Source organism: Nyctereutes procyonoides, unplaced genomic scaffold, assembly GCF_905146905.1.
Source record: "Nyctereutes procyonoides isolate TBG_1078 unplaced genomic scaffold, NYPRO_anot_genome, whole genome shotgun sequence".
Classification (NCBI taxonomy): Eukaryota; Metazoa; Chordata; class Mammalia; order Carnivora; family Canidae; genus Nyctereutes; species Nyctereutes procyonoides.
Genome location: NW_026575037.1, coordinates 17,424,949 through 17,433,369, shown reverse-complemented (window position 1 = coordinate 17,433,369; position 8,421 = coordinate 17,424,949). Strand labels below are relative to the sequence as shown.

Sequence of the window (8,421 nt, the reverse complement as noted above, 5' to 3'; positions counted from 1 at the left end):
CGCCTGCGCCCCGGGCCCCGCGCCCCTTGCGCACCTCGCCCCGGGTCGCGCGCCCCTCGCCGCCCCCCGCCCCCGCGCCCCTCGCCCCCCCCACGCGCTTCTTGTCCCTGCGCCCCTTTGCCCCGCGCCCCCCGCCCCCCTCGCCCCCCGCGCCCCTGCGCCCTTCGCGCCTGCGCCCCTGCGCCCCCCGCGCCCCTCGCCCCCGCGCCCCGACCGCCCGCCGGCCCCGCCCAGGCCCCGCCCCCGGGGGCCCGGCCCGCCCTCCGTCTTCCCCGGCCCGGGTCGGCGCGCAGGGCCCCGGGGCTGAGAGCCTCGCCCCCGCCTGGTCGCCGGCCGCCGCCTGGAGCCGCCCGAGCGCTCGCGCGGAGCCACACGTGAGTCCCGGCGGGTCGCAGCCCGGGGATGAGCCCCGCGGCGCAGGCTGCAGTGAGGGGACCCGGGAGCGCTTTTCGGCCCGTCCCGTTTGCTTTGAAACCGAAAGCGCCGCAGCGGCACGAGCCCCGCAGCCCCCTCCCCGGGCCTGGCCGCCCGCCCCGCCCGCCCCGCCCGCCGAGTCCAGCGAGTCCCTGCGCCCCGAGCGGCCCGGGGAGGGCGCGGGGGTGCGCGCGGGGCGGCGGGGCCGGGCGGGCGGGGTCGCTGCGGCGGGAGGGGGCGGGGCTCCGAGCGGGTGTGGTGTGGACGCGGACTGGGGGTCCCGAGCGGGGGAGCGAGCAGGTTCAGGCCGGGGACGCAGGAGGGGTGGGGGTGGGGGTTCGGGCGAGCCCGGTTCGCGCGCCCTGCAGACCCCGGGCACCCCCCCCCCCCGCCCCACTCCTGCAGGACTTCTCCAGCCAGAGACCCCCGGGGTGAAACTGGAATATCGGAATGAATGCAAACCTCCGCAAACTGTTCGATTGAGCGTGCTCGTTGAGAAACAGCCCAGCCCAACCCAGCACCCCCCTCCCCCAAGCTGAGCTCACGGGGCTCTTGGAGGAAACCAGGGTTCGGGGAGGTGAGTGAGGTGCCCAGGGACACCCGGATAGTCGGGGGAATCTGGGTTTTCCTGACCAGGTCGCCTCCCCCTGTGCCTGCAGGGGTCTGGCAGTTCCGAGAACTTTAAGGGAACGCTGGGGCCCTGCCCTTGTGGCTGACTCCCCCGGGCCGCTCTGCCGCCGCCGACTTTCTCGACTTTCTCGGCTGCCTCTGCCCTCTCCTGCAGAGTTTCCATATTTGGCTATTTCAGATTTACTTTCCCTGAACACATTATCTCGCTGTGGCTGGTGGGGCTGCTGGAGGCGAGCGGGGAGGTAGATGGGGAGGCGTGGCTCCCTGCAGCCCGGCCGCCCCCGCCCTGGGTCCCACCCCGTGGCCTGGGAGGACAGGCATCTGGTCACCAGCTTAATTCAGTAACTATATATTGGGCACAGGTGCCCTGGAGCTGGGGCCACTGAAATATGGTTTGTTCCTCCAGGGACGGTTTGCATTTTTAAAAGGGCCCCGGAAGACAAAAATGCAAAAGACGTGAAGGAACTTCTGGGCCTAGACCGTGTCATTCAGTGTGTGTGTGAGAGAGAGTTTTAGGCCCAGAAAGGCCGGGTAAGACACCTCTCAAATCCAGAGTGCAGCTGGCCTCTCTGCCCTCTCACGAAGCGGATGAAAGGGTGTTAGCACAGTGGATGATGGTTTGGGTGAAAACGTTATCACCTGAACGCTCCCCCGCCCCCCATTCTATTCCACTTTGCACAGGATGGGCATTGCTGCAGGAAAGATGGATGTGAGATGGAAACAGAAAGTACCCAGCCCTTGTAGACTTCTTTGTTTTTTATTTTTTAAAGATTTGATTTATTTATTCATGAGACAGAGAGAGAGAGAGAGAGAGAGAGGCAGAAACACAGGCAGAGGGAGAAGCAGGCTCCAAGCAGGGAGCCCGACATGGGACTCGATCCCGGGTCTCCAGGATCATGCCCTGGGCTGAAGGCAGCGCTAAACCCCTGAGCCACCCGGGCTGCCCCTTTTTCTTGTTTTTTTTTTTTTTTTTTTTTTGTTACAGTTTTGTGTTGAACAGTGTGGAATGGGTAGGCACTAGGGTCCTGGAATCTCCCTCCCCAGGTCCTGGACACAGAAGGAAGTCTCCTATCCCAGGCAGCCTCTGGATGTCCTGCCGGAGGGGCAGTGGTGGAGGAGCTGGCCTTCTCAGGTCTCTGAGCTGAGGTCTGTGGCAGTGGGAGTAGGATAATACGCAGTGTTTCCATCTGTCAGCAAGCTGTCACCTGAGACCCATTGGCCCTGGGTGGCAGGGTCTGGAGAGGAGGCCCCATCCACTGGAAGTACCAAGCGTAGCAGCTGGGATATTCCGGTGAGGGTGATTTGCAGAGCGACGGGGCTGGCTGCCTCTGAGTCAGTGCCGTTAGGGTAGCCATGGGAGAGGCTCGGCAGCATTTAGACAAACAGACCTTATTATCTCAGCTTTCACTGTGTAGGACCCTGAAAAAAAAATAATTCCATGTTTATAAAGCATTTTCTCATTGCTGTTCTCGTTTTGTCCTCCATGATCTCCTAGTGAGTCAGGCCAAAGCAGGATTATTCTCCACATCTCCCAGATGGTAAGCGTGAAGCACTGAGTATAAATAACCCTTTGGGGACACCTGGGTGGCTCAGCGGTTGAGTGTCTGCCTTCTGCTCAGGATGTGTTCCTGGGGTCCTGGGATCAAGTCCTGCATCAGGCTCCTTGCAAGGAGCCTGCTTCTCCCTCTGCCTGTGTCTCTGCCTCTCTCTCTCTCTGTGTCTCTCATGAATAAATAAAATCTTAAAAAATAAAACAAACCCTTTAGGCTCTAGTGCTGGGCCAGGCCGGGGGCTCTAGAGGGTCTGGTTCCTCGGCTCCAGGCCCCCCACCCTGGTTTCTCAGGGAGCTAAGTGTGCCCACCTCCTCCTCAGCCTGGACGCCCATGACGCATGTCTGGTCTCTTCCCAATGACATGGAGCGGGTTCTCCGGGAGACTGGCCCCCCCCCACCACCACCTTGCAAACAGATGCTCGCTCTGTTAGCTCTGCCCTAGCTGAGTGAACTTGGATAAGACCCGTGTCTGTTCTGGTTTGTATTCTGGAATCTGGCATAGAGTAGGCCTAAACAAATGCTTGCATCGAGTTCCTTTGAGCTGTCCCCCCTGGGCCCTGAGCTGCCAGCAGCTGAAGGCTGGGGAGCGTGCACTGGGTGGGGCTCTAGAGAGGCTGGGCTGCCAGCAGGACTTGCTTAGGCCCCAGAAATCTGGAGGGCCCTGGGCTCCTTGAAAATAGCCTTTCTTACCTAACCTCTTACTGTCCCCCTGAGAGAAGGGAGAGGCAGGTGCCATGCCTTCCACTGAGCTGGTTGCAAAACGGGGCTCAGACATGATGGCAGGATCTTGCAGAATGTAGGGACCAGCCGGGACCCCCAGCCTAAATCTTTTGACTCTAAATCCTGTGCTCCTCGGTTACTTCAGCTAGAGGAAGCCAGGATCCTGGGGAGGAGGGGCGGCAAGGACCCAGAGAGGCATTCATCAGAGGCTGCCTGACGCCTTGGTCACTGAGCCAGAGTCTTCAAGAGCTGCTAGACGGGGTGGGGGTCGGGGGGAGTGGTGGCAACCAGTGTCCGCGGGGCTTTCTCTGCCCAGATGGTAGCTCTTACTGAGGTTCCTCTGGGGCAGGAGTCATCACCCCAACAGAGCTGGGTGTGTATCTGGGTGTGTGTGGGGGGTAGAGGGGAACATGCCACAGGTCACAAGTGATCCCCGGGGTTGGAGGGTTCCTGCCGCCACTGAGGCTGGGGTTAGGCCCCACTGCATTTGTTGCTTTGCCAGAGGAAGGCTTTATTTGGAGGGTCACAGGGCCAGTGATCCACATGGCCCCCGGCGGGCCCTGTCTTGTGAGGAAGTGAGCTGGAGGTCCAGAGAGGAAATAAAAGTGAAAATACTCATCAGTCCTGACAGAAAAATTCGAAATCCATTTGCAGCGACAGTGATGAGTCTGCACGTTGTTATCTGGAGGCAGGTGCCGGTACAGGCTTCGGTCGGGCCGTAGCAAGAGCAGGGGGCGCCTGCACGTACCTGCAGGGTCTGGGGGCCCCCTTGCATTGGATCACGGGGCCCGGGGAGCGCCCCTTCTGGGGGGATGTGAGCAGGGAGGGGGGCCCACCTCACTTTCGGCAGCGACCCGTGCCTCATGGCTGGACACGCGCCCCACTGGCTTCTCTGCTCACCGGTTCAGAACATCCGTGGGGCTTCCCCCAGGGTCTGTTTTCTCTCAGGGATAAGGTACTCTCCTGACCCACGGGAGAACACCTTCTCCACCTACACCCCTGAGTCAGCACCCCCCCCACCGGTTCCCTGCACTGTCCCCCTAGCGCTGACCCCTTCCCTGTCCCACTGGCTCAGCCTCTGTTAAACAGGAAGACCCCGCGCATCTGCCGCTCCTCTACTCTCCCTCTCACTGAGAAGCCTCTGGAAAGAGCAGCCAGCCCTTGCACTTACGCCGGATCCCTCACTCAGCGCCGCACACCTGCTCGCGTGGCCCGAGGATTTCTGGGGCCCGGTAATCCTCGGTCGCCAGCCTGCTCTGCAGCTGTTGCCCCTCTCCTTGGAGGGTGCCCCACTGTCCCCACGGACGTTCCCTTCCTTGACCTCGAGCTTCTCGTCCCTGCAGTGTGAGGCCCGGGCTGCGTCCTCGGGCCGGGCCTCTCCGCCCTGTGCCCCGCTCTCCCCAGGCCTAACCCGACGCTCTCGAGGAAGCCTTTCTCTCCCTCTCCCCGCTCTTCCTGGCCAGTTCGGTTTGACACGCAGAATCTTCACCATGATGTTTCAGGAGCCCCTTACGCACTCGTGCCAAGCCGTCTCTTCCTCTGGGTTCTCCCTAGCCCGCGTAGACGCCACTGTTCTCCCGCAGTGGCCTCTGGCCTGCCTCCCGCAGCCACTTCTGGTCACCGGGGCTGCTCCCTGGGTTTGCATCCCCTCCACCTCTCTCCTCTCCTACCTTAATTGTGCACGCACGTGCTCTCCTGGCCTCCCGTGGGCCCGCCCGGCCTGGCCACCTTCGCGTGTAGTGGAGATAGTGGGGACTTTCGGAAGCTGGGAGGCCTGGGTTCGCATCTGAATTTAGGGCTTGCTGGCTGCAGTTGTAGGACTGGGGCCAGTTGTCCTGCTTCCCTGAGCCTCAGGGTTTCTGCAGAGACATAGTCATGTCGCTCACTTGAGGTTGGTGGAAGACTAAATGAGCCCGTAGGTACACAGAGCCTCAGGAAAGCTGGTTTTCTCCTTCCCCGTGTTTGAGGGCAGTAGGGAGTTGCGGGGTCTCTGGGGAGGTGGAAAATGTGTGTCCAGCCTAAAGGCATTTGAATTTAGATTAAAAACAGACAAACAAAAGAATGGCCAAGTGCTTGGGCAGACCATCATTCAAACTAGCCTGTTGCTGCCTCTTTGCTCTCTAGACCAGGCCGGCCTGGGGGGTGGGGGTGGGGGACAGGGGGAGGTGAGCTGGGACGGGGTGGGCCATGGGGGAGATAAGCTGGGACAAGCCCTTGGCAGGCAGAGGGCAGAGAAGAGGGCAGACAGCAGCAGATAATGGAGGCCCGGCCTCCCAGGGAGTAGGTTTCAGGGGCAGGATTCCAGTCTCTAGAATAATCTGTGGGCAGAGCAGCTGGGTAGGGAAAAGAGTGCTGGGTAGAGGTGAATCAGGGACCCAGCAGGAGAGCTAGGATGGATTTGGAAAGCAAAATGCAGGCACTGGCTTGATTACCCAGCTCAGGGGCATCCCTTTAGTGGGATCCAGCTACACAGTCAGAGCAGGATGTGGAGCGAAGGTGACTGGGTGCAAAGCTGCAGCCGGAGGAGCCCTTTCGGTGCTCCCTTCCCCGGGCTGGGGGCTTGGAACAGCCAGGCTGCGTGCTGAGCCCTCCGTTAGAGGGGCCCTTGGCGCTGGAGGCTGGAGGATAAGTGGGTGGGGTGAAGGCAAACGGTCATGAAAGTCCCTCTTCTGCCTTCCTGACATTAAGATTCTGAGGAAGAGGCTGGGCAGATACCTATGATACAACCTAGGAAAATTTACCATGCTTCCCTGGGTTCAAGGCAAATAAGTTAAGGTAAGGCGAAGGCGTAAGTACTACGTAGTTGCAGAATAAAAGCAGTGATTCAGCAGTTGGGTGGGGTTGTGCCAGGAAGCCCTCCTGAGGAGCGAGGAGAGGCGGAGGTATCGGAGGAAGGTATCGTGCGATGGGCAGAGGCATGTCAGAGGGATAAAGGAAGCTGCGAATGGTTGCCCCTCATGGATGGGAAGGAGGTTATTCTGGAGCAGACTGATTGCCTCATATCGAGGTGGTTTATTTGGAAAAGCCAGTAATTTGGGATGTTGCTTCTTCCGCTGCTCTGTGGCACTTTCTGGAGACCTTTTGGAGAAGTGTCTGACGCCATGGATATTAGCTCTGGACAGCCAGACACTAATTTCTTTCAACCCTTCCTTGACACTGATTCCATATGTGGGATTTTTTTTTTAAGATCTTATTTATGTATTTGTGAGAGACAGAGAGAGAGAGGCAGAGACACAGGCGGAGGGAGAAGCAGGCCCCATGCAGGGAGCCTGATGTGGGACTCGATCCCGGGTCTCCAGGATCACACCCTGGGCCAAAGGCAGGCGCTAAACCGCTGATCCACCCAGGGATCCCCATATGTGGGACTTCAACTGGTTCACTTCACCGATGCTGGATCGTGCAAACAAGCGTGACTTCTCCAGCAGCCGTGTCTCCTACCCCGCAGCCATCATGCTGGATTCTGTCCACGTCAGCTCTGCTTGGCTGTGTTAAATGGTCTCTTCCAGCTGACTTATCCGTTCCTAATTTTCTTCATATCGTTTCTTCTGCCTAGAATGCCTCGTGCTTTAATCTACTAGTTCATGCCCCTCACCTTCTTAAAGAAAACTCAGATTCATCTCGTGTTAGGAGTGCTTCCCCAAGACCATACCCAGGTTCCATGACAGTCTCCGAGGACTCACGGGATTCAGCATACAGGACACAGCTACGACTCATTACAGTGGAAGGATAGAAAGCAAAATCAGCAAAGGAAAAAGGCATATGGGGCAAAGACCAGGGGAAGCCAGGAGCCAGCTCCGAGTCCTCCCCCACACACCCCCACCCAGCAACATCACATAGAATCACATAATTCCTCCAAGCACTGAATTGTGACAACATGTGACGTGTTGTCCAGCAGGGAAGCTCATTAGAGACTCAGTGCCCCGGGTTTTTATTGAGGACCAGTCAGGTAGGCATCCTCTGCCTAACGTATACCAAAATTCCAGACTTTCGGATGAAGAACAGATGCTTAGCAAAAACCACAAACCACCAAAAACAGTTTGGGCTCAGTGAGCCACCCTCCTCAGTCAGGAGAACCTGCTGCAAATCTGTCTTCTGAGACATTAACCAGGGGCCATCCTTGGAAGCAGAACTTTCTAAGATGGCAGTCTCAGGTCTGCTATGTTACGTGTTTTCTGCTGAGTTTTCCTACAGAATTCCACCCATCTATGCCAAGCTGTGGAGATAATGACTCGAGAGAGGAGCCAGGAGACCTAGGACCAGCCTGGCATGGCCAACTACTGCTCAGTGACCCTTTGAACCCCTAGGCTCCCATCTTCTCTCATTTGGAAGAGGGGAATTATAATTCTTCTTTGTAGACCTCAAGGGCAACTGTGAGGGCCAAAGAGGTGACATAGTAGGTACTCCATCTACCCCTCTTGGTTGAGCTCCTACCATGTGTCAGGCACTGAGTGAACCTGTGGGAGTACAGGGAGGTATAGCGTAGTGGCCACGAGGAGACCAGCGGGAGGTGAAGCCAGCACTTACCACCCATGTTACCCTGAACAGGTTTATATAATCCTAATCGGTAGAATGTGCACATGAATATTATAACCAGTGCTCATACCTCATTGGGCGGCTGTGCAAAGTGGAACAACCCACGTGAAGCTTCTAGCACATTGTAGGCACCCAAAGCAGCTATTAATTCACTCAGATATCAGAGCACCTGCTCTATGCCAGCACCTGGCATAGAAAAAGATACGGCCCCGGCCCTGCTTTCTGTTTGCTGGTGTAGGCTAATAGCGAACAGATAATTACATACAGATAAATACATACAAAATGAATTATGATCGTAGTGCTACGAAGGAGAAGTACAATGTGGTGATAAATAGGTGAGGAGGGGACCTAACCTGACTGCGGAGGCGTGTGAAGGTTTAGCTGCGTGTGTGAGGCTGAGGCTGGGCCTCAGGGAGGTTGTTTCCAGCAGAGACCACAGCTTGAGCAAAGGGAGAGCAGCCTTAGGGGTGAAGGCCCTCAGGGGGCAGGTTGGCCCCTGGTTTGAATGAAGAGTGGCAGGGAGACCGGGGAGGATGGAGAAGAAGGGGTGAGGAAGGAGGGGGCGCGCAGAG

At 58.1% G+C, this 8,421-nt stretch overlaps 1 protein-coding gene across 2 annotated transcripts in view; it reads left to right on the top strand.

Annotated features, from left to right (window-relative positions):
- The first annotated feature begins 270 nt into the window (after positions 1–270).
- Positions 271–8,421, top strand: part of TRAF5 (TNF receptor associated factor 5) — a 49,265-nt gene continuing 41,114 nt past the window's right edge. The window contains exon 1 of one of the 2 annotated variants that reach the window (XM_055319130.1): positions 271–374. The gene's annotated coding sequence lies outside the window, so the exon portion shown is untranslated. Of the gene's footprint in view, positions 375–865; positions 992–8,421 lie in introns of those variants that run through there. The other variant, XM_055319132.1, reaches the window with a different exon arrangement.